This window comes from Lagopus leucura, unplaced genomic scaffold (assembly GCF_019238085.1).
Source record: "Lagopus leucura isolate 7727_CA_CO unplaced genomic scaffold, USGS_WTPT01 Super-Scaffold_100017, whole genome shotgun sequence".
In the NCBI taxonomy this organism is placed as follows: Eukaryota; Metazoa; Chordata; class Aves; order Galliformes; family Phasianidae; genus Lagopus; species Lagopus leucura.
In genome coordinates this window covers 1,800,187-1,823,705 of record NW_024962271.1, presented here as the reverse complement: position 1 = coordinate 1,823,705, position 23,519 = coordinate 1,800,187, and the positions used below count along the sequence as shown (strand labels likewise).

Here is a 23,519-nt window from a genome sequence, read left to right as displayed (position 1 = left end):
CCATCCCATCCCATCCCATCCCATCCCATCCCATCCCATCCCATCCCATCCCATCCCATCCAGCATCCTGTACCAACAGGCATTGTGACACACCGGTCCTTTTGAGCACACTTGCCTCATTATTTCTGCACCAGCTCGGAAGAAGAAGGGTTTGGAGAGCAACAGGGGAATCATTTGGTGTGTGCGTGTGGCTTTTGTGGGAGCTTCAGACAGAAATCCTCCTTTAAATACAGCAGCCAATCTGGGTGACATGTCCCTGCCCAGGCTGAGGGCAGGGGATGGACCTCTGTCAGAAGGGATGTGACCTCCATCCTTCACTGCGGAGTATCAGGGGATGAGTAATGGCTCAGGCTTTGCTACCTGTGGTATGGCAGGTCCGGGAACACAGGAGGTCAGAGACTGTGTTACCTCAGTGCTGAGAGGAGCATGCAGAAACCCACAGCCAAATTCCTCCTCCTATGGCTACACAGCCAGGAGAAGTGGATAGAAAAGGCAGGGAGGAGCCCGGAATAACCTCTGGGAAAGGACAGACTCGTTAGGAGGATCCGTTGTGATTGGACAAGGAGAAATGTTTTCAAACTAAAAGAGGGGAGGTGTAGATTGAATACAAGGAAAAAGGAAAAAAGTACTTTTTGCAGTAGGGCACTGAGGCACTGGCACAAGTTGCCCAGAGAGGTGGTGGGTGCTCCATCCCTGGAGACATTCAAGGTCAAGCTGAACGGGACTCTGATAGAGCTGTAGGGTCCCCGTTCATTGCAGGAAGCAGAGTTGGACCAGATGGCCTTTAACTGTCCTTTCCAACTCAAATGATTCCATGATTCAACGGGAGGATGCAAAGGAGCCATTTAACAGGAGATGAACTCCTTTGGGACGTTGGTTCCCACCGCTGATAGGATGTGACAGAACCACCGCAGCCAAATGTCAGAGCCCTCAACCTCATCCTCCTGCATCCGTGGGACACAACAAACCCCTCCCTGATTACCGAAACCCCGAGCCAACAGTGTGGGAAGCTCTTTGTTTCCTTGCAGGTTTTCATACTGCTGCTCCTGGAGACAGTTTTGAGAAAGACTGTCAGAGCAGCTTCAAAAAATACTAAAGAAACACACTGGGAACTGTGAAAGCTCGGATTTGAATATAAATACGAACTGACAAGCTGCTTTGTGTGGTATCATTAAACTTCACAGTTAGACTTTTTTTTTTTTTTTTGAAAACCAAATTATCGTGTGAAAATACGTCTGCAGTGTTCAACTTGAGATGAAAACTGCTTATTTCTCTGTTTAGGGCAATAGCAAGGAAAAGGTTCCACGATTTCATGATTCGTAGGGTTTTGATTTACTGTTACATTTACAGCAGCTTAATTACGGCTCGTATCCGTGATACCACAAAAACACGGTATAGAAGCGGGGCGATTTTGAAGATTATTCGGCTCTCGGAGGTCTGAAGTTTAGGCAGAGAGGAGCGGGGCTCGCCGCAGGGACCGCCCCATCCCCGGGTCAGACCTGATGCAGCCGGAGCTCGGTGACCGCTGGATGTCACTGTTAAGTCACACAACACCCGGAGGACCCGAGGAGCCCCTGTGCTCAGCGCATCCCTGCTCCGCAGCACTGCCCGCAGGACTCAGCCCGCCTCGGCTCCACCAAAGCCCGCTCCTGATTTTGGGACCAAAAAGCTGCTTTGCTTTATTTTTCTTCCTTTATTATTATTATTATTTTTTTCTTGCTTGCTATTTTAAGGAGTTATGCAAAGTTCAAAGCGCTGAGGCAAAGCTGTTTGGGTGAAATGTAGGACAGTGGGAAAACAAAGCGAGGTTTTGCTTTATCCTTTCTTTCAACCAAATCTCTGCTCTCAAGTCAGCGCAGCACAGGGTGGGGTTGGTTAAGAGGAGCAAAGCGTGGGGATTTGTGAGCAACTTGGTTTTACAGCTCTTAATGCCACGGGAGGGAGAGGGCAAAGCTGCGTAATTCGTTGGCACAAACAAAGTGGCTTAGAGCTAAGGCAGAGCAGAGTTCTGCTTGACCTGAGAGCAGTCCTTGCGACTTTTCTTCTCCAGTGCATGGATATATGGATCGAGTCCTGAGATATCCTGAACACACCCTAAGAGTTATGCATGTGTTTAGGTAGCGTTCTCCTAAGGAAGGAGAGATCTGTGTTTCACAGGATGAGGAATGAATGTTTACGAGGGTGGATAGTGATAGGACAAGGGGGAATGGTTTTAAAATAAGACAGGGGAGGTTTAGGTTGGGTATTAGGAGGAGGTTTTTCACACAGAGGGTGGTGACACATTGCAGTAGGTTGCCTAAGGAGGCTGCAGATGCCCCATCCCTGGGGGCGTTCAAGGCCAGGTTGGATGTGGCTCTGGGCAGCCTGGTCTGCTGGTTGGGGACCCTGCACATAGCAGGGGGGTTGAAACTAGATGATCACTGTGGTCCTTTTCAACCCAGCCCATTCTATGATACTATGATTCTATGATTCTTCTGGTTTCTTTGACAACATGGCTGTTTTCAGTGCAGACTTTGGGCAGTGTGCACTTCTCTGTGTTTTTCATGCCAAAGCCATGGAAAATGGGCTCATGTTATCAAAGCCTCACTCAGGAGCAGGCATGCCTCACCATTTTTGCTAGAAAGTGGCCTGTTCTTTCATGATATGCCATCACAAACATTTCCTTTGAAGAAAGGTTTGTTCTTGAATTCACAATGGGCTGTGACAGACTGTGAATTTCAAACAGTTTTGCATGCCATTGCAAACATTTCTCATTTCTCTTCACATGAACACATCAACAGAGGTGTTTGCTGCAGCCCCGCTGCAGCTCCCCATGGCTGCTGCAGGGTTGATCCCTGCACTGTTCCCATCAATCGAATCATAGAATCATTAGCGTCGGAAAAGACATCTAAGATCACCAAGGCCAACCCCAACCCATTCCCACCTGCCCACTGCCCACATCCCTCAGTGCCACATCTCAGCAGTTCTTGAACACCTGCAGGGAAGATGACTCCACCACCTCCCTGGGCAGCTGTGCCACTGGATCGCTGCTCTTTCAGAGATGAATTTTTTCATAATATCCAACATGAACCTCCCCATCCCCCATTGAGGTTGATCGCTGATGTCTTGGGATGTTTTCCTGTTGCTCAAGGCCTTGTGAGGATATTCTGAGATGATTTAGAGCAATGAGGGCTGGGCTGGGACCTGCTGACAGGACAGAGGCTTGTTTCTCTTGCCTCTGGCAGCATCTTCACAACAGCTTTTTGTCACTGTACCCCAGTTAGTATGATGAGGCAATAACTTGCTGTGGACCATAGGTGACATCTCAGAGCAAATATACAACAATTTAATCCTATTGGGGTCAGACTTACAAATGATCAATCTTTTGTGAAGGACAGCTTCAGTGTTTGTTTTCCTTTTATTTGTTGACCCAGCACCACTATCCCATGACCTTGTCTGCATCACAAAATCCAGGGGCAGAGATGGGGCCAAGCACCGACTGCCACAACAGCTTTGTAGAAGAGGCAGAATTGCTTGTAAAAGAGCTGCCCCCAAAGCAAATGGTGTTGATAAGATGAACCTCTTCCTGGGACTTCCTTTGTACAGTGAGTCCAAATTCCCTTCACTTATTCCCTTCATTTCACAGATCCAAAATCATAATGCTCACTTTTGTCCATTTGCTTTGATTGGTGTCAGCCGCAATGAAACACAGCAGTGCTTCAACCTAAGGAAACTTAGCAAGGTGTTTGAGGCTAACCAAAGTGTTTCATTCTCCCCAGCTGCTGTCAGCTAAAGTAATGACAAAATAGATCTCCAGAAAGGAGAAAACACTCTCAATCCCTGAAATATGTTTTGAGTGTACATATAAAAACACAAGGTATGAGGAGGGCTTAGATCACAGCTCATCTTGCTGTCATCTCACCAATTTCTTTTATCACCAGGTCTCCTTTCCACTGCCCCAGCTCTTTCCTTCTCCTCCTGATCTCTGACATTGCCACAGATAGTTCAGTCCATCCTTACTTGGGAGAAATGAAATCAGCTCGTGCTATCTTGGCTCTGACAGAGGCAGAGATGCCCATACCCTGAGAAATGGCTCATGAGAAGTGCAGGGCAGGAGCATCCAATCGAGTCTGCTTTTTAGACTTGTGTGAGAAACTGGACAGGAGAAGATATTGGCAGCTGTGGTCTCTAGCAGAAGATATTAAGGGGGAAGGTAAGGTTCCCCCCATATGGAGAAAATAATGGAAGAGCAGAAAAACACCATTAATGGGAGCCAGGCACAGAATAAAAGATACTGAGAATAGCCCTGTGATTGCAAAACATAAGCAAATCAAACTGGGAAAGGGTAAGAACACAGGACTAGAAGAGACCAGAGCAATCACCAGCCCAGCGTGCCCCCTCTGCGGGTGAGCGAGTGGCTGCTGGAGGCAGAGGAGACCACACAGAGTGAGTTCTGCTCTGCCCTCTGACAAATGCAGCCTTACAGAGAAAGGTGAAAAGGCACCACTGTAAAGTAGTGCAGAAAGGGCAGGAAGGATTGCTTGGCTGGAGTCTGAGACCATGCCAAATCAGAAAGAGATTGCGATGTTTTGAGTAGGCAAGAAAATAATCCTCTGGGCTCCAGACCTGACACTCAGCTTGCTCTAGGTTCCTGCATGCCCATCAGCCCACCCATCGCTTCTGTAACACCATCCTTGAAGGAAAGATGTCATAGCCCAGCATCATCCAAGTAAAGGGGCTACAAAGCTGACCAGGGTGCTGAGAGCATTAGAAAATCTCAGCATGAGAATAACAGCAAAAGACAAACTAACAAAGGTTTACAACCTAACAAAACCTAACAAACCTTTACAAAGACCTCAGATTAATAGTGGAGATGAAATCAGATGCAGGGGGCCATGTAGATAGCAGGGTCACACTGTTGCTGTAGAAGACACAGGGTAGGTCTGTACGTGTTTCCCTGGGGGGTGGGAGCATCGTCTGAGCACTTGAATGCTTTCAGGCATAAAATGTTTGGATTAAGACCCACTTACAGGTGCAGAGTGCACTCTCGCTGATTTCCAAACTGGCAGAGATGTGCTAGGGGAAGGTTCTAATCACTCAATCAGTTACACACAGGTAGGAGATAAGAGGAGCTTCTGAAAGTGGAAATTAAAATTATTATTATCCAGACAAAGCTGTTCTGCAAGACCTGTACTCCTCCCAAAATGGCAGTAATGGGGAAAAGATATGTGAGGGAACCAGCAGGAGGAAAACAGCCCTTCATTTTGCATTCGGAAGTGATGGAAGTGCAGGGGAAGGGTTGGGGAAGGGTCTGCAAGCGTGGGACGAGTGATGCTAAGCAGCCCTTGGTGAGTGCCACCAGGATCCCCGTGCTCAGTCCTGCTCATCAGCAGCACGCATGCTGGAGGTGGTGCTGAGCTGATGGAGGGGAAGGAGAGATTGGTTTCTGATGAATGAGTAACCAGGTGAGATTAAAGTGTGGCTAACTGGCTAGGAAGGGAAATGTTTGAACTGTGTTAATGAGCAGAAGGGATAAATTAAGGTGGAACAAGGGGCTTTAGCAAGGAGCAATAGGATGAAATTAATAAGGAATCATCAAATTTTATATATGTGGCTTACTTAAATAAGGGGACAGCTCAGAATAGCTGCTTCTCACTCGCTCCCCAGAGGATACCTGCACAAAGACTGCTGTGAGCTCTCTGGATGTGACATTAGCCTGGTGAAATAAGAGCCATTTCTGCAGAACTGACAGTGCCCTTCACACTCACGCTTCAGCTTATTCCTCAGCAGCCTCAATGTGTAGACAACAGGTATTTATCAGTGTAACTTTCTTTTTTTAGCAGGGAGATTTAAGCTTGCAAAATAATCCCCTCATTGGACATGCAGAAGGAACTGCAAGATTTGGCAGGTCTGAAAACAAGGCAGACAACAGAGAGAGGGATTTAAGCAGAAGAAAGGGAGGTCAGCTCCTGGGGGGCTGGCCCAGGCTTCTCACCCTGGTGCAGAGCATCCTCTGGGGCAGCCTGGTGCCTGCATAGCTGTGCTCGTTGCCCACGCAGCTGCCCACCAGGCTGTGAGAAGTTAACAGCATTTCCCCTGGTATTCTCCCACCCCGGTGAGGTCTCCCCTTGGGAGGACAATACACTTTTGTAGGAGCTGCAGAGAACAATCTTCTTGCAAACACGTGGACATAACTCAAACTCATCCATCTTAATAGGACTTATATAATTTTCCTTGATGGTTCTGATTTTCTATCCTATTAATAATAGAAAAGCTTTTCTGCTTATATATAATGCAATTCAACAGCATGTCTCAGAGGAGGATCAAGATCATTTTGGCTTTCCATCAATTTGATACCAATCCCTCTCCCCTTAAATAACTTCAGTGTGAGAACAGTGAAGGGGAGTGGAGATTCAGCATCTTTGAACCTGAATTTCCCTGAAGACAGCAGGAATCTTCTGACCGATGGCAGCAAGATTTGCGTTACCTCCCACAAGGCAAATCCAGGGGATGAAAGCTCTTCTCTCCCCATAGACCAACCTGGATGCCACTTGGGTGGAGCAAGGCTCAATTAGCTGACAATTGGCCCACAGACACCATGGGAACGGGCTGTGATCATTTTCTGATGCACACTTTTCAAACTGGTGTCTGGAAAAGGGCTCGTTAGTCAGCGTGTGCCAAATGGAATACTTCATGACAGCACTAATTAAAATAAATGAAACTTGACTTTTCAAGATGACATTTTTTTTATGGCAAAGTACAGTAGTTTGGAAACATCTTTAATTTAATTGCAAAATACTTTCTCCGGTTATTTACTTAAAACTGTCTCCCATCACTGAGCTACACCAGTATTTCAGGATACAGACTCTTGATTTCGACGTTTTACATTACATTATCAAGTTAATCTACCCAAATCATTAACCCCCAGCAGGAAAGATTTTTAATTATGTAGATTCACTGAGCGTTTTTCAAGAACTCTTTTATTTCTACAAGTTCAACCATCACATACAGTGGGGAGAGGAAAGGCACTGTCCTTCTGCTCTTGATTTCATGAACCAGCATGTTGAAACACAAATTTTGGCAAATGTATCCAACTCACACAGAAAACAGTTAATGCCCTGGAGAATTCCTGCTCTCCTGGAGTGGAGCACTGATGGCACTTCAGCACGCAGCAGGAAAATGTAGACCTAAGGGAACCTCTTCGTTCCCTCTATAATTACTCAGTTCTGATATACACCTCATGGTGTGATATCTGAATCAAGCTGAAGCAAACAAAAAACGCTCGTGGATTTACAGTCATAGTTGGTCCTTCTCTTTTATAGGTCAGCAGTCACATCAAAATTGAAAACAACACCAAAAATATCTCTTGATGTTTTAGAGAAACCAAAGCTTTGGGGAGAAGATGGAGGAAGGATGCTACATTAACTTCCCCAGAGAACAGGTATCGGCTTGAGCACTTACCTCTCCAGTACAGCCCCCCATGGTAGGCACTCGCTGTCTTCTCCAGGTCTGGAGTCATCTTGGGAAAGGCTTCTCACTGAGGGAGAAAAAGATTGCTGTTGTAAACGCTGCAAAAACTAGCAAGTCATGACTGGCACAACTCCAGCCCTCCATAAAACTGTGCCGATTTACTCATCTGAATCGTTATCAGAGGCTGAATAGCATTTGAGAGGAAACAACTGTACAAAAGCACACTGTTCTCTCTGTTAATGTCGTTGGCAGGGTCAGGAGCAACGATTCGTACCACCAAGCATACAGCATATACCAGGCGATGAATGATGGCAATAACCCTACAGGAAGAGAAACATGAAATGCCAGGATTTGTCCTCCGCAAAGAATGACACCATGTTCTTCTGACCTGTGTAGCCAAGCCCCAAACACAGCACAGACATGAAGCATTTAGAAATCTGATCATGTTTTAGCTGATCTGGGGGAAATGGCCCTGCTCTGGAGTCTCCAGATAATGAAGACATCAAAGCACAACTGGAAAGAGTGAAGCATTTTGTGGCAATCGGTTTTACAGCTTTGAGAGTGCCAGAGAGCTGAAGTGAATCTGTGTGTAGAAGATCATCGTGTGGGAGTTTCCAAAATGCATTGGTAGGTGTCTGTATTTTGCACGGTGCAATATGCCACAGAAGCTCAGTTGCCACAGTCCTGATTGCTGTATTGATGCACTGGGTGCAGCCACCAGAGGGATCCACAGAGTGGATTTATGGATATTAAAACTTCCTGCGTGGCCACTTCTATCCAAGAAAATTCATTTCAAGTTTTATTTTCTTTTTTCTTGCATCTGAAGCCAATGAAATCTCTCATCTGTCAGCCTGTGTACAGTTTTACCCATTGCAGTATTGGAGTTAGTAACAGCATCTCTATCTGCAGCTACAGACATCATCATTTATTTGCCCTGCTCTGCTCCCAGAAGTCCCAGGTGGGATTCAGTTATCACCGAGTCTGTACCTAAATTAAACGTCAATCTATTATCAGACAAACCACTGTGCCTACAGTATAAATATGTGCTCTCTGATCCTGGGGATGGACTTGCAGCCAGCAGTCCTTCAACACATTTCTTTCTTGATTCACATCTTTCTTGCATTTCAGAGTGCCCATGATCTTACCAAAGACAAATTCCATGACACCAGAAAGAAACGTGCTGACTCCATCCTCCTCACTTTTGTTACCTGCCTGTGGCTATCCCAGAGCTGTAGCTACTGGCTGCTGCCAGCGGATGCACAACAGCTGAATATAGGAATTAATTAAGGGAAAGAGGAAAACAGAATATAATTACTGCATTTCAGGACTCTGCAAAGTGAAGTGGCTGAGGGTTCTGTATCTGTTGATTGTGGATGGGACACACTGAAGTATCTACATATGTTCCTCCTGGAGGCAGAGTAATCCACCCATGGTTGTATGTCATCATGTGGCTCCATCCTAGAAGACCACATCTAGTGTAGAGAGCAACAAAACCCAGACTGGTCCTAATACGGGCCTTTAGGGAGATTTGTGCATGCTTCCAGGAGCTACTGGGTGTCAGAGCTTTGTAATGGAATAGGAATGGAGAAGGCTCAACACCTCAGGGAAATAACAGCTGTTGGGTGTATCTTGTGCAACATTTGATTTAAATGAGTTAGAGAGTATGCAATTGTTTTAATTGATCTAATGGCAGAAAAACAAAAACAAACCTTGGGACTCATTATCCTTTCAAACTGGCATAGATGAGGAATAGTTTGGAAACCAGCAGCCCAAGTCTTCAGCCATTACTAATCTTCCTGGAATTTAAGTGAAGTCAAACGAGTTCTGCCACCTTAGAGGAGCTGAAGATACAGCTTGATGGAATTACAAAGCATGAATATACCATAGGCCTAAAGAGAATTAGGCCCATTCTTTTTTTAAAAAGCAAAGCTTGATTAAGGATGTTCAGAATAGGTTTAGAAAAAAGATCACTGTCATGCCTCACTACCCTCATTGTTCTGTTGAAATATGACCCAGGGAGACATTACACTGCTCTGGGGTTTTCTAAAAAGTCAAGGAAGTGTGGTTTGGGGAGCAGGGGGAACAATGTATTTGTCAGTGCTAATTGCAGGCGTTAATAGGAGCAGTGGCACAGCAAACTGTCTGACAGTCTGAGGAAGTTGGAAGCACAAGTGCACTTCATGGGTGCAGACATACAGAGATAATTTCACTTGCAGAATGGAGAGGCAGGATCTGCGCTCGAGAGGAGACGTGCTGATACTCCCAATGTACCATTCAGAGGTTCAAGAGCTGCACTGAACGATGGGGGGAGAGGGGGTGGAAGGCATTTCTAAAGATGTAAACATAATTACTGCCAATGCCCTTGGGGCATTGTTCTAACATTTGTGAAATACAGAGCAAGAGTTTTATGATGTATTAGTTGTAATGGATAAACCTCTAAGAAAAGGTTCTTAGCAGAGGCACACGAGCAGATATTTAACAGTGACACCCAGTGAAGCCATTGCAATCTGGGTGTAGCGTGGGAAAAAGTTGGATCTGATCCCATTAAAAAAGTACATAAAGATCTGTGGAAGATGGTGGCCTGCTGACACTGGGATCCAGACTAGATAGCAGCCACCACCATGATGTATGCTTGGGGGCTCTTATGGTAGAGCCACTGGGTTGGGCTGAATCAGATAAATTCAGTCAACTTTCAAGTTCAGTCAGGAATTTTCCTGCTCAAGGTACATTAAATTATGTTCTGAACCAAATATCCAAACAGCCCTAGCCAAAAGAGGATCATTTCTTTAATTAAGAATGGGCATTTTTGTCTTGAAGGATCCCACAAGGATCCAGTTAAGGCAGCAGCACACAGAAGCTGCTAAAAATGCATTTGTATGCTCGAGGTGTATGGGATCTGATGGAGGAGTGAAGGTTTGTGGTTAACATCTGTGGAGAAGAGGTACTAAACATGGCCCAGACTGCCACTTCCAGAGCCTTTGGGTTATTTTCTTAGTCATTCCTTGACTCAGAGAGCTTCATAGGTCAAAATTCCTGTCATCCAAAGCTCTGTTAGCTTATCAGAGATATTTAAGTAGTAGATATTTAAGATATTTAAGTAGTTTCACATATAAAGATATGTATTTGTATATAAAGATATGTAATCTTTTTGTTTCAGTGGAAGTTTCCCCACAAAATCTTGGACAGAGAATTTGAGCAGTGATGTCAGCAGACCTCTACTTCAGTTCTCTCATTTTAGCAGTGCAAAGAGATTGAACAATCTCTTAGATATGGCATTTTATGTTACTACCACGTCTCCTCTCCTTCTTGTTTGTAGCAAATCATCTTTAACATTGAAATATTCTCCTGTGATGGAAAAGTTCACTGGAGGCCAATGCCTCATTACACTGTGACACGTACCTTCCCCTCTGCAGATGCAGCTCCTCCGAGCACCGTGTGCTCTGTCTCTCTTCATCATCCATGGATAAAGAAGACACAGTCAGAATAGCACAGGTCACTATCCCGAGGAAGTCGAGCACTGCAGCTGACAGGGATTTCAGTCAACACCATGGAGCTCCTGTGCGTGTTCTGTGCCTTCAGGAGGAGCAGGCATCATCTGCCAGCCCTACTGCACGCAGCCCTCTGCCTTTCCCTCTGTCCATATTTACTGGTTCTGTCCCTCTGTACAACCTGATAGAGAGAAAGCCAGAACTTAAAGATGTTTATACTCTCCTGCTCTTTCAAAGGGGGAAGAATGGAAGGCTTAATATAGCCTGAGAAACAAAGACAACAGCATGGGTAAGTAAGAAAGCACAGGTGTAATTTCTGGGCACAGTGAGAAGTCTTTTAAAAGCTCTTAAATGAGTAGTGTGTACATGTTTACCACTGCAGCAGCTGACATATAACCACAGGAGCGCTGCACTATGGGGATAAAATGAGAGCTTGTGGAGGGCTATTGAACACTGGGAATTTTCACAGTGAGGCAGAACAAAATTATTTAGCACCAGGGGGTTCTCTAATTTTGGTACACTGGGAAAATAAAGCAGCGCCTTTGTCCAGAACTAATACTTCCTCTCCAAGGGCCAACTCCATCTCAGTGCTGCTGCCTCTCAGATGCAGCCCAGGTGTGAAGGCCAGCTCTTGTTATTTGGGCTGTTCAAGAAAATGCAATAGGGATATTCACCCAAGGCTTAAGTGAAGGCCTCAGCCCATTCCATCTTTGTTGCTTCATTTACCTGACTTCTGTTAATTGTCTCAGGGCTTACAATTTAGCATATATTTTATAATGTAAACAGATCTTCCAGGCTGGTGGCTTGGAGTCCAGGGACTCTCCTGAATTACAAACAACAGAGCTGGTGAAACTTTGATGCTTGATGTTTGCTGAGAGAGCAGATGAAAAACCCTCCTGGGATGCCCGGAGCTTTGGCCCTGATTCAGGGCCAGCGTGGCTTGTAGCTATGTTTGCTTGGGAGCAGCCATCCTGCAAGGGTTTGCAGCACAGATTCATGGAGGACGAAGCCCCAGTCGCTCACCCAAGCACTCCATCGCTCTGAGAGTTACAGAGCTGCCGTGTGCCTGGAGCAGCAGGTTAGGACTTCTGCTCGACAGCTTGTAGATCGCTGCCCTGCTACTACTAAAGCTGCTACCGGAGCTAGCATTGATTTGAAAGGCCGCAGCACAGCGCATTACAAGATCATCCCATTTTTATGGCTGAAATTACGCTATCTACAGCCATTAAGTACCTTTTTTTCCTCATTAAATTTTGATCATTTTCTCTGATAATATATAGCCTTGGAAGATTGCTGTTCCAAGTTCCATCTTTTGCCTTGCTCCCAAGGTTAAGGCTTTAAAAGTGTGATCGTGCAAATTACTCCCCAAGTAAGGATCTTTATGCAAATAATCCCGTTAACTTTACATGAGAAAAGGTTTGCCAGATCGGCGCTGTTATCCCTGAGCTTACAATGGAAACACAACTGACCTTTAGCTGTAATGAGTGCTAGTAAAAAAATAAGTGTGACAAAACTGCCTGGATCTCTGCAAGCTGCCATAAGCTGAGCGGTGCTCTGGTTGGGGACAGATCACATAGCATGCTGAAAGAGTTAAGTCATTTCATGGTGTTAGATAACAGCTAATTGACAGCAGATATAATGCATGTTGATAACCAAATGTAATTCGACAGCTAAGAATGAAAGAGCCCAAATATCTACTAAACCAAGCTGGAAGGGTGGTATTGTAGGAATGTTCCCTAAGCTTTTGCAGCTGAAGGAAAAAAAAAAAAAAAAGAAAAAAAAAAGAAAGAAAGAAAACGTGATGTTGTGATGTAATACAAAAGAAAGAGGAATCCAAACAGATGGTGCAGCTGGTATGTAAGACACCAGTGAGACTGCACCTCAAGCATGGCACGTTGAGTGCTGTGCAGCGTAAATATGCATCAGCTGTGAGAAATGCAGCTGAGTGGAAGTGTTATGGCACTGTGCTTATGGGATTCCAAGCAGGACAAAATACCTTGGTGAGGTTGAAAGCCAGGGCAGAAAGATCTCCTGTATCACATCAAATCAAACTCAGCCATCAGGAGGTGCAGGGCAATAAAGCAAATACCTTCTAGAAAAGGTTTTTTTTTTTTCAAGAAAAGGGTAAATCTGGCACTGAGGGACATGGTGTAGTGGGTGTGGTGATGATTGGTTGCTGGTAGGGCTGGATGATCTTAGTGGTCTCTTCCAACCTTAATGACTATTCTATGTATGATTCTGGCAGGTTGGCAGGTTATCAGCACTGAAGGAAGCAGGGCAGGCGTGTTGGCACCCCATAGGTCTTTCCTCCCACCTTGTCTCTCTCTACCTCTTGGTGCCTTCCCCTCCCTTCAGTCCAAGGAGCCACAGCACAGCCTGTTGTGCTGATTGAAGGACATCCCTGGCACCTGCCAGCCCTGCTCCGCCTGCCCCCAGGCAGCCAGCCCTTAGCATTATTAACACAAACACTTGCCATCACTCTGCAGCTAAAAGCAAACAGGTCAGCAGCGCTGCCACCACACCACGCTTCCCTTTGCTTCCTTTCCACTCCATTTCTCCTCCCTGCCTGTGCCTGCCCCTGACCCTGCTCCATCACTCACTGCATGCCTCTCCTCCAGCTTTCTTCCCGCCCTGCCTTCCCTTCCTCCCCTTCTTGTCCTTCGTCACCCCATTATGCAAGTGCCTATTTTCTCTTCATTTCCTCGCTTTTACCATTTTCCTTGCCTTGTTTCCTCCCTTCCACTCTCTGGTGGTGTTTTTGATGCCTCTCCTTTTATTGCCCGGCTGCATTTTCTATTGTATTACCCGCCATTATCTCCAAATACATTTTTATATATTTTCCCCCTTTTTCCAGTCTGACGTTTTGTTCCCTGTAAGGCACCAGAAAGCACTAAAGGTTAGAGAGGGAAACTGAAAAGCATTCCAGTAGTTTTCCATCAGACTGTGCATAAAGCACTTCTTCCACTTGATGAGAAAGCAGCGAGCAGTTCCTCCCCGCATCAGGCTCTTTTACAAAAGAGGTTTCTGCAAAAAGAAACCAAGCAGATTGCAACCCAGCCTCTCCTTATCTTGACGGACCCACTGCTTTTCTGTGCACTGTGATGCTGATGCCACGTGAAGCCTTGGAGAGAGGAGCTGGCTGCCAACATCACTCCCTGTGGGTTCCATGGCCGTACATCCCACCTGGAGAACATACCAGGAAAAGAGATCTCCAACTTTGCTCATCCTGAAGTGGCAGCAAAATGGGAGATAGAGGAGGAGATGCCGTGCTACAGCCCCAGCAAAGCGGTGATGCTTTTAGCACAAAGCACCCACATGTGTGAGGAGGTGCTGCAGCGGCACCGCATCCGTGCTGTAAGCATTGCTGCACGATTAGAAGCGGATGAGACGAAATGCAATCTTGAAATGATGCCTAATAAGGCACAGGGAAAATGAGAACATACAGCCAGAAGGTGAAACCTCAGTTATGAAAAATTTGGTCTCCTGTTTTTCTTTAAAATATAATTTCAGTCAAACGGATCTTATTTGCACACTTGCATTTGTCATGCTGTCTCTTTTCTGCAACCACACAATACTTCTATCTCTGATGAGGAAATATTGTAAATGCTTTTGTCTCATTTTCCACCTTTGCTACGGTTCTCCGCTTTTTTCCCCAGCATGAAATGGAAAAAAAAAGTGCCCCTCATCTAAGGCACAGTACCAGAGGTTTAATGTTGACAGTGTGCTTTGTCACTTTGGCTCTGGAAAAGGCTTACAAAAGCTTTATTAACAGGCTCATTAGCACGGCCTGATTTACTTCTGCAGACTTTACTCTTTTACTAGTTTCCAGGAGCATCAGCATCAGTTGCAGGGCTAATGAATTCGCTCAGATTTGCATGCTAATGAAGCTCCCATGACTCTCTGTTCCCTCTACTTCAAATCAATCTTTGCTGTTGCTTGAGGAATATTAATAGAAATAAAAGTAAAGGGGACCACCAGACATTCAGCTGGACTTGCTGTAATCCAAGGCTGCTGTGCCATTCGTATTTCATACATTACACTGTTTCACATCTTATTTCTTTCATGCCTTACTGACTGCAGCTGTGCAGGAGGCATCACCCTTAGGAGAGTCCAGGAGTGGTGTTGGCCAGGAGCTCGAGGGACCGCTCACATCTGAGCTCTCTTCCACCTGGAAGCAGTTCTGTGCACCCATACAGCTCTAGGTATTTTTTCCCAAACACACAGATTTCAATTCCCTGCAGCTGAAACAGAAAACCCTTCAGTTCCAGTTCTCTTCATTTTCTCTACTGCCTGGCCATGAAGCTTATCCACAAAAATGGGGTGAGGCATCTGTTCAAGGTGCTGGGGCCCAGTAGAGTGGGTCTCTGGCTTTGAACAATTGTGGACTTGTGGACTGGCTCACTGAAAAATCACTTTGTGCCAGAACACCTTTTGTTTTGGACTATTGTGACAGAAGAAAAATGAATTTGGAATTGCAAGAAAGAGTTCAGAGCCCCAAATCCTCTGCTCTGGTAGGTCTGTAGGTTTCCTACCCCACAGGATCAAACCAGCAGACAGAACCAAAGCCAACTGTTAACTGGAGATATTACTCTTTCACCCCTTTTCATTTTAGCAATGATGAATGCTGGTATAGAACCATAGAACTATCCAGGTTGGAAAAGACCTCCAAGATCACCAAGTCCAACCTCAGCTCACCCAGCCATGCCCACTGACCATGTCCCTCAGTGCCATATCTCCATGGATCTTGAGCACCTCCAGGGATGGTGACTCCCTGGAGATGACTGTTGCCCTAGGAAGAAATCCCATTGCACAATCTTATTTTTACAAGAATATTTCTGGCTTCTGAAAGTGCGCTTAACACATCCAAATTAATAGAAAAGTGGATTCTTCATCGGGCAGCTTCCCATGCCTGCTCTTCATAATTTGACACAATAACAAAGCATACATGGAGATTAAAATGTGCTTTTTGGATGTCCAATTGCAAGAAATCATTCAGCAAAATACATGGTACCATTTTCATGCTATCTCTTGTGAGCGAGCATAAATCAAACAGCTTCATTTTGCTCATTGCAAAAATAACACAATCCCTATGTACATTTTTTTCCTTTTTTTCTCTCCCCCAAACAGAAGTAAAGAAAATTAAATAAAATGAAAAGCAAGCTGTGGACTAATTATCCTTTCCTAAATGACTTCATATTGTAAAATAGCCTATTGAATGCGTAATGAACATCATTACCACCAACTGTTTGCAAGTGGAGAAGAGCTGAGCGGTCATCTCATCATTATCAGCACTTGTATCCCACGTGCTGCAGTGCCATGGTGAGAGGGATGCCTCCTGCCCCAGCTGCTGGAGCAGCAAGCCAGGCTAACAGCCTGCAACTTTTATTTATGCTCAGTAGCACCTCACCCTGCCTCCAGCTCCAATCTTACACTGTCCTTTTGCTGATGGATGTGTGCTGGGGACTGGCAGCTCTACCCAGCAGTGGGGAGCTGTGTACGTGGGGAGGGGATGGGTCTGCTGCTGTGGGAGCTTGGGAGAGGTAATGGTTGTCAGGGCCCTCTCCTGGATGGGGTGTTCCCATAACACAGTGAACATTTTTTGGCGTTTATACCAGATACTCCCTTTAAATCTGCTTGGTGCTCTGAAGCGAAGAGGTCATTTGTAACAGTTTGGCCTGGATCACCCTGAATGAAAACATCCAGTCAACCCCTAATTGTGACAAATTATATTAGTCTGTGTTTGTGCAACTCACATTGCAGCAACTTAATTCAGTCTGCGCTTGGGTCGAGGAACCAGGCTGGAGCACAGGACCTGCACAGCTCCCCTTGCATCTTGGGCAACCCAACATCGCAAAGTGCTTCTGACACAGGTTAGTCCCACTCCATGTCCAGTGTTGGGAGGCAGGGCATCTGGCTGTGATGCAGCACAATGTCAAAATGTATGCAGGAAAGCAATGCCAGGGGTTCGTGTGTTGGTGCCCCATATACACCCTCCCTCTGGGAGAAGTTCCCTGCGCCTTCCGCTGCTTCGCTCTTGGCTGAGATGTGACAGTGAAATTAAAAAAAAAAAAATTCTAAAATTAATTTTCCTACATGACATATCTTAAAGGGCACTGTCAATTGGCTTTATAATTACATTTCTAAGTCACTGGAAGATTACACTGAAGGCTGAACTTTACAAAACCTGAATGTTTCTATTTTTTTTTTTTTTTTTTTTTTTTTAAATAGAAAACCTTTTGGGGGATTTAAATGCAATCCTTCAGTGCTGTAACCCCATGTAACAGCAACTGCAAGGAAATGGCTGGAGTATGCTACCCTTGTTCCTCCTGCTGTGCAGCTCTGATTTCCCAGTGACACTCCTAAACCTTACAGGATTCAGCTGCTCCTTCTCCAGGGATGAGCAGTGTGGTTAATCACAAGTGCTCCGGTCTCCCCAAAATCGTGACAGCACCCTCACTCCTCAGGATCGTGAGAAAAGGCTTCAAGTGTTAATATTGGAGACTAGCGGTTTATTTTGCTATCTGGCTGTTGAGCCTCCCAGATATCCCCACTTCATGCCTCCGGGCTTTTTTCTGCAATGAGAAAAGCCAGAAGCATCTTAGCGGAGAGCTGAGCTTCTCACCTTATCAAATTGCTCCAGGTCTGAGTGAGAAACTGAGAGTCAGGAGAGTGAGCAGGGATATCTGCAGGTCTGCCTATGGGGAAGATTTTGTTCCGGAAACATTGAGATGAGGGGAAATGATGAGCTGTGGCATGGGTGGGCATCTCCCAGGGCCCTCAGCTTAATCACCAGCTCTAATCCCATGCCTTGTGTTTGCTGTTGAATTAGAGAAAACACAGCAAATTTGGGCAACATTTGTCCCGTCTCCTCAGGGGCACTCAGGAAAGGTGTTAAACAGAGATGTGATTTAAAAGCCCACTAGCTAAACTACATTAAATTTTTACATTGCTGTTCTGCATTGAAATCAGGCTGCCTTCCTCTCAGCTCCCTTTGCTTTGAGGTGAAACACAGCTTAACTAGTTAACTTTTCCATGTGAGAAGACTCAACTTGTAGTAAGGCAGGAAAATAAAAGCAAAAGAATCCAGACTTTATAGCAGTCAGGCTTGCCAAATGTGCATAGGAAATGATGGAGCTCCCTGTGCTCGTCCACGACAGGAATCTGTATTAGGTTTTTTCAAAGTCTTACAAGCACAATAAGCTAATGCAGTCTCTTGGCGCAGGTAAGATTTATTCCTCTCCTTCTCTAATATATTTGGACCCAGATTCTCTGCTTGTATAATCCATTGGCTTACATGGACTTACACCAGATATTGCCATTTGATCTGTGACTGGTCTTGGTTTTCTGGCTCTAGTTTGAGTGAAAGATTGGAGTTCAAAGGACAGTTAATAGAAAAAGAAATCTTACATGTCTTGAAGACAACAAAGTTGCAGTCTGGTGTCTAAATAAATAACTCTGATAAAACCAATTAGACTCTTTAACAGGGCCTGTTGTGATAGGACAAGGGGAAATGGTTCCAAACTAAAAGACGGGAGGTTTAGATTGGATATAAGGAAGAAGTTCTTTACAATAAGGGCAGTGAGGCACTGGCACAGGTTGCCCACAGAGGTGATGAGTGCCCCATCCCTGGAGACACTCAAGGTCAGGCTGGACGGGGGATTGAACACCTGATAGAGCTATAGGTGTCCCTGTTCACAGCAGGGAAATTGGACCATATGGTCTTTAAGGGTCCCTTCCAACTCAAACGATGCTATGATTCTATGTTTCTATGATTCTGCTTGCCTATGGGAACGCAGTTGGCAGATGTGAGTATACTCCTCCAGTGTCATAGCAAAAAGGCAATGTTCAGGTAAAAAATGGATACCTGGTTAGCAAAGTAGCATAGCACTGCACTGAATATAGTTCAAAAAGATAGATCTCAGTACTCAAGATAGTCCTTCAGCTGATCAAAAGCTGCATCAGCAGCACGTGCTTGCAGCCTGCCATGCTGCTCCATGTAGGTGGCCAATAGGGCTCCAAGAGAGCACCTCACACAAGCTATGCAAATGCACGTGTGCGTACCATGCTTAAATTAATTGTTGGGCTTCATTGAAAATTTGGGTTTTGTGGCTCTGACTACAGACAAATTACATGGAATGATTTTGCTCCTAATGTGAGAGTGTTGGCGATTTTAACAGCATTTGGTCTACTGAAAGAAGGGATGGCCTGGAATAATAAGCAGCAATTCAAAGATTTATCTAAATAGATTTGGCAGTTCCCTCGCCCTTTGCTTGCAATGTGTACATATCACAATTGAGACCATCCCTTGTAAATTACCACCCTCCATGGGGTTCTCATGTTAAATTATTTCAAATAAGCAAGACCAAATGCTCTCAACTTCGCCAGAGATAATCAACTAATGTAAAGCAATTTCCAACAGTTATATTTTTCTGCTTCAGGCTCTTTAAAAACAAACAAACAAACAAACAAAAAAACCCACACACACACAAAAACACACACAGAAAATTGGGGTGGAAAGAAATAAAAAATGTGATTGATTGTTTGCTAGAGCTGGGCTAGCTATCATGCGTGAGCCTAAATATTAAAGTTAGCAGCACTGGATTCCAAGCCCAAACTGTTCCTCTGTAACTCAACAGCAGCAAGACTGGGCCATACACTCTCCATTGCTATGGAGACCATGTGGATGAGATGTTTTTCATTAGTCAGGAGATCCATCTCCTCATATAAAGCTGCAGGTATTAGTTTCTCTTCCAGGGCTTTTTAATTATGTTCGAATATAAGTGCATCAGTCAGACAAAGAAGTTGCATTACCTCCTAAATTTCAGATCATGACACTCTCTCCTTCAGGCGTTATGTTTGCTGTTTGCATTGGCTTTCAATTTACAATAGCCATTTCTTGTTGTAGCATAAAAGAACAAATTTCAGTGCAAATTCAGAGACTCAATGCGATAGAGATGGAACTTCGTAATTTACATAATCAGAAATGTAGCGAGCAATAGCTGAAAGTTCTGATTTCAGACTTACCCCTGAAATAGAATGGGTTTTTCTTTTATTTTCTTGTGTTTCGTAAGATATGACCCATCATTTTTAAAATAATTGTAGGATTCTGCGTTAGCATCGCCAGTGTGCCCCATTATCGCTCAAACTAATCGGCCTGGAGAATGAAACCCCCAAAAGAAATCCTACAAATTAGTGAAATAAATACAGTTAATGATGATAATTAAGTCACTAGGGATAATTGAGAGATTATCCAATTACTATCTATAATTCTTTGACTTGCAAATAAGAGTATGTAGAGATAATCCATTCTAATAATCATTAAAAAAACAAAAAAAACAGGGAAGAAGCATAAAAAGCCCCCAACTCGAGAATCATTAGATTTCTCCATGACTGGAGGTACGTTGCCAATTTAATTGCTTAATTTGAGTTTTTCTCATCTGCAATAATTTTTCAGGCAGCTGTTTTAAGACTATGCTCTTGAGGAGGTGGAGATATTGTGGGTCTAAACTCAACCCCCTTTGCAGGTCCTGGGGAACGCTGCTTTTCCCTGGGATCCAGACCAAGACAGGTGCTTCTGTTACAATCATTTATAGGGCTCTGTTTGGCACAAGTGACTTAAGGAGATCTGAATGCAGCCCCTAGCAAGTCAATTAAGGATGTGTTTCATTTTTATCATGTGCACAGTTCCTTTGGATCTCATCCATGGAAATCAGTGGCAAGGCTGCTGATGGTTTGATTGGCTTCGGATCAGAGCCAGCAATTTTGATTGTGGAGATCAAATACTTCAAATTAAACATATGACTAATGCTTCACAGGATTAGGTAACCAATTAATGGAAGTGGGGTGCTTGTTATAAGATTTCTATTAACTTTCATGCAGATATTTTTCCTAAACACAAAGTGCATATTCATTACACTTGAATGCATCTCAGTAACTTGGAAAGAAAAAAAAGGAGAGAGTTAATTCAACCAGCATCTCCTAATGAGTCTACTGCAAGGAGTATGTGGTTCTGCACAGGAAATTAAATCTGTGCGTTGAAAGACCTCATGCCAAGACCTTGTACCAAAAGCCTAGAATCATTAAGGTTGGAAAAGACCAAGAAGATCATCTAGTCCAATTGTCAACTCATCACCATCACACCCACTAAACCAACTTTATAGTGGTGTATTTTTATTTCCTTGGCCACAGAGGGAGCCCTGGGAAGCCAGTTCAGTTTTGGGGCAGTTCTGGTCCTAATGGTGCCCAAATGCCATCCTGGAGCCAATGAAGGGCAGCGCCCTTCGGCCCCCACGTCTGGGTGCGTACAGACACTTGTAACATCAGGGCAGCATAATAAGCCACAAAATGTTCCTGTAAATACTGCTTCACACTTGGGTGAGCAAAGCATGCTTTTATCAGAGAAACAGTACGGGGTGTAAATTACATTTTAATTGAGAAATTGCATATGCCAGCTTTTGTTTTTTTTTTTTTATGTATTTTGCTACTGAAAAAGCCTGAGCGATGCCCCCTGCAATGAGCTCACTCTCCTTTTTTCAAGCTTTCCTTCCCCCTTCTGGCTTCATTTGCCACGCTTCTCCTCCTCAGTCCTAGCAGAGCTGCCTAGGCCTTGCTTGTTCACAGTTTGCTAATTTTCCCTACAGCATTCATTGGCTGGGAGTGGGCAGCCTGGCTTTCCTTTTGCCCTGCTGAAATACAGCCACGTCACTGTGGGGTGGAAAGCAGAAAGAAAAAGTTCCTGTTGGGAGCCTGGGCATGGGATTGCTTTTGCTGTGCACTGTAAGCTTGCTTTGTCCCTTCCCAGAGCAGCCTAAGGTGTAGTGGCCACTGTGAGGCTCACAGGAACATGTCTCAGGTTGACATGGCTTAAAGGGACATGGTTAGTGAGCATGGTAGTAATGGGCTGATGGTTGGAGTAGATGATCTTAGTAGTCTTTTCCAACCTTGGTGATTCTATTATTGTATGACACCTGTTCACAGTCATCCATTTAGGGCACACTGTGGTGTAAATATTCTTTCTCCTCCACCTGAAAATACCATTCCTGGAAAGCTGATGTTGCAACACCAGGAGCATCTTAGGTAATCTTAGGAGGTCTCTGTATTATCTTCATTTCTGAAACCTTGCTGATGTACCCTAAAGGCCTACCGTTTGTTACAAATCAGAGAATCTTAGAGACATTAAGGCTGGAAAGGATCACTAAGGTCATGTGGTCCAACTGTCAGATCATCCAGTCCAACCCATCAGATTTTGCAGGAGCATGGGATCCTACAAGATCTGTTTTCCCTGATGATGGAAAAAGTCAAGAGTTTGTAACCCAACAAGAGAGCATTCTGATCTCTGGGCTCTCACATTCCTTTTTCCTGAAAAACTTTCCCAGAGCCCCGTGAGAAAGGGGAGAGGAGCAGCACCTCATTTTGTAGGGCAGCTGGTGAGCCATTGAGCAAAGGAGCTGGATATGGTCAGGCAGGGAGAGAGGACAGGCAGGGGAGGCAGGACAGAGCCAGCTGTACCAACTGGTGGGGCTGGCAGGGCTCCAAGAGCCCAGGCAGGAGTCATGGAGCTGTGTCCCTGCTGAGAGATGTGCGGGAGCATCAAGCACTCCCAGCTGGGAAGCAGAGCTGCAATTGCAAATTGCACCCTTGATGCTCGGGGGGGCTAAGCTGAGCCCATTAGCCAGCTAATCCTCACAACAGGCTTTTGTGAGGCTACTATTTTGTTCTGGGAAATGTATGATCTACTGATTACACAGTATCCCAACATGCCAAATGTATGCTTGAAACCAGCAAACAATAAATATTTAATTAGCCGGTCATTTTGACAATAACAACAGGCAACAATTAGGCTGGCTTTTCATTTCCCGTTCATTTAGTTGTCAGTCTTGTATAGCTAGAGTTAGAAGCCAGAAGCCAGCTCCTGCCTTGACCACAATCTTTACTAGGATTATGAAGACAGAGCATATGTAGGTTTGAGCTGAGGTTTTGATCTATGCCTCTGATTTCTCGTGCTGTTGTGCATGTTGTGAATATGACTCAAAATAACCATTAATATAATATGGGTTGAATTTGAAATTTTGACATGTTTTTTCTCTTTTTAGGCTAGCAGTGCCAGTGAAGGCTTCAGAGGCAATACAGTCACGTTGCAACCTGATGCTACTGCTCTGCTCTGTTCCCATCAAGGGACACCTCATCTGCCCATTCTCAGTCTTCCCCTCATCCAAGCCTTTCTCCATCCTCATCCCTCTGAGTATTCCTCTTTATTCCTCCTCTTCTGTTTGAGCATAGCCCTTACACTGAATCCCAAAGAGCCTTGCCAGTGGGGAGCCACAATTTAAAAGAAAAAGGGATGAAGAAAAGCCATTTCTCATGCATCAAGTTCAATTTCTATGCCATTATGTTGGTGCCTACAGACTCCATGCCCCAGTTCACTTCTCTTGTCTTTGTGTAGATCGCCCGATTTCATGGGTGAACAGCCTTCTGAGAAGGCTCACTGGGAAAGCCAGGGCTGGAAACCAAGCACTTCTTATATGCCAACCTGACCTCCTCCCCAGGCAAACACCTTGCTGCAGAGCAGACGCTTGGCGTGGG

The 23,519-nt window shown here is 44.8% G+C and overlaps 1 long non-coding RNA gene across 1 annotated transcript in view; it reads right to left on the bottom strand.

Moving 5' to 3' along the window:
- LOC122183156 overlaps positions 1-23,519 on the bottom strand; it is a 44,058-nt gene that overhangs the window by 7,327 nt on the left and 13,212 nt on the right. The window contains exons 2-3 of the long non-coding RNA XR_006180121.1: positions 10,849-11,118; positions 7,441-7,516 (exon numbers count right to left, since the gene is read on the bottom strand). This is a non-coding gene — a long non-coding RNA (uncharacterized LOC122183156). The remainder of the gene's footprint in view (positions 1-7,440; positions 7,517-10,848; positions 11,119-23,519) is intronic.